This window comes from Erinaceus europaeus, chromosome 1 (genome assembly GCF_950295315.1).
Source record: "Erinaceus europaeus chromosome 1, mEriEur2.1, whole genome shotgun sequence".
NCBI lineage: Eukaryota > Metazoa > Chordata > Mammalia > Eulipotyphla > Erinaceidae > Erinaceus > Erinaceus europaeus.
Genome location: NC_080162.1, coordinates 210,269,069 through 210,271,768, shown reverse-complemented (window position 1 = coordinate 210,271,768; position 2,700 = coordinate 210,269,069).

Genomic DNA, 2,700 nt, shown 5'->3' with positions numbered 1-2,700 from the left:
GAGTCTGACGGGCACAGTGGCTCCTGGGGCAGGGCCTGACGGGCACAGTGGTTCTTGGGGCAGAGTCTGACGGGCACAGTGGCTCCTGGGGCAGGGCCTGACGCGCACAGTGGCTCCTGGGGCAGAGTCTGACGGGCACAGTGGCTCCTGGGGCAGAGTCTGACGGGCACAGTGGTTCCTGGGGCAGAGTCTGACGGGCACAGTGGCTCCTGGGGCAGAGTCTGACGGGCACAGTGGTTCCTGGGGCAGAGTCTGACGGGCACAGTGGCTCCTGGGGCAGGGCCTGACGGGCACAGTGGTTCCTGGGGCAGAGTCTGACGGGCACAGTGGCTCCTGGGGCAGAGTCTGACGGGCACAGTGGTTCTTGGGGCAGAGTCTGATGGGCACAGTGGCTCCTGGGGCAGAGTCTGACGGGCACAGTGGTTCCTGGGGCAGAGTCTGACGGGCACAGTGGCTCCTGGGGCAGGGCCTGACGCGCACAGTGGCTCCTGGGGCAGAGTCTGACGGGCACAGTGGCTCCTGGGGCAGAGTCTGACGGGCACAGTGGTTCCTGGGGCAGAGTCTGACGGGCACAGTGGTTCCTGGGGCAGAGTCTGACGGGCACAGTGGCTCCTGGGGCAGGGCCTGACGGGCACAGTGGCTCCTGGGACAGGGCCTTACTGGCACAGTGGCTCCTGGGGCAGAGTCTGACGGGCACAGTGGCTCCTGGGGCAGAGTCTGACGGGCACAGTGGTTCCTTTGGCAGAGTCTGACGGGCACAGTGGCTCCTGGGGCAGGGCCTGACGGGCACAGTGGCTCCTGGGGCAGAGTCTGATGGGCACAGTGGCTCCTGGGGCAGGGCCTGACGGGCACAGTGGCTCCTGGGGCAGAGTCTGACGGGCACATTGGCTCCTGGGGCAGAGTCTGACGGGCACAGTTGCTCCTGGGGCAGAGTCTGACGGGCACAGTGGCTCCTGGGGCAGAGTCTGACGGGCACAGTGGTTCCTGTGGCAGAGTCTGACGGGCACAGTGGTTCCTGGGGCAGAGTCTGACGGGCACAGTGGCTCCTGGGGCAGAGTCTGACGGGCACAGTGGCTCCTGGGGCAGAGTCTGACGGGCACAGTGGCTCCTGGGGCAGAGTCTGACGGGCACAGTGGCTCCTTTGGCAGAGTCTGACGGGCACAGTGGCTCCTGGGGCAGGGCCTTACTGGCACAGTGGCTCCTGGGGCAGAGTCTGACGGGCACAGTGGCTCCTTTGGCAGAGTCTGACGGGCACAGTGGCTCCTGGGGCAGGGCCTGACGCGCATAGTGGCTCCTGGGGCAGAGTCTGATGGGCACAGTGGCTCCTGGGGCAGAGTCTGACGGGCACTGTCGCTCCTGGGGCAGAGTCTGACGGGCACAGTGGTTCCTGGGGCAGAGTCTGACGGGCACAGTGGCTCCTGGGGCAGGGCCTGACGGGCACAGTGGCTCCTGGGACAGGGCCTTACTGGCACAGTGGCTCCTGGGGCAGAGTCTGACGGGCACAGTGGCTCCTTTGGCAGAGTCTGACGGGCACAGTGGCTCCTGGGGCAGGGCCTGACGGGCACAGTGGCTCCTGGGACAGGGCCTTACTGGCACAGTGGCTCCTGGGGCAGAGTCTGACGGGCACAGTGGCTCCTGGGGCAGAGTCTGACGGGCACAGTGGCTCCTGGGGCAGAGTCTGACGGGCACAGTGGCTCCTGGGGCAGAGTCTGACGGGCACAGTGGCTCCTGGGGCAGGGTCTGACCGGCACAGTGGCTCCTGGGGCAGAGCCTGACGGGCACAGTGGTTCCTGGGGCAGGGCCTGATGGGCACAGTGGCTCCTGGGGCAGAGTCTGACGGGCACAGTGGCTCCTGGGGCAGGGTCTGATGGGCACAGTGGATAGTGGGACAGGACCTGATGGGCACAGTGGCTCCTGGGTTCGAGTATAGTCCCGCCTGCTCCCACGTCCCCACCGCCGACTGTCTGGGCCCGAAGTGCTCTCCCTGAAGATAACCTCATAGTTTCCCCAAGATCTTAGGCATGAGTTGATTTCCTCTCCCTTCCTTTCTTCCTTCCTTCCTTTCTCTCTCTTTCTTTCTTTTTTTCTTTGTTTCTTTCTTTCTTTCTTTCTTTCTTTCTTTCTTTCTTTCTTTCTTTCTTACTTCCTTCCTTTCTCTCGCTCTCTCTTTCTTTCCTTCTCTATTTCCTGTCCCTTGCAGCGGCAGGACGCAGAAAAAGGAGGTTTGGAGCATAAAGGGAACACAATCCTTTATTTGCGCTGGCTCCTCAGAGTTGGGTGGGAGAGCAGCAGTTTGGGCCACGTGGAGCTAGAAAAATGGCCGCCTGGCGCAGCCACCTTCCCTGCGTCTAATCACCGAAGTGAAAGGCGGGCAAGAGAGAGAGGTGCGGAAGAAGGAGGGCTTTTATGGGAGCAGCTCTCGTGAGAATGGGAAGGGGGAGGAGCAACCACTGCACTGCAACTATCAGGGAATCAACAGTGCCCTGAGGGCACAACATGGCGGATGTGACTGCATCTGCGCAATTTCCCAGCACTTTCCCTCTTTCTCATTCTTGTTCATGTGTTTCAATTTTCTATGTTCCACATATGAGTAAAACCATTTAGCTTTTGACTTTTACTTCCTTCCTTCACTAAGCACACTCATCTCTAGTGCCATCCATTTTTATTCCAGAGGACAAAGTATCATCTTTTTCTTTTTTC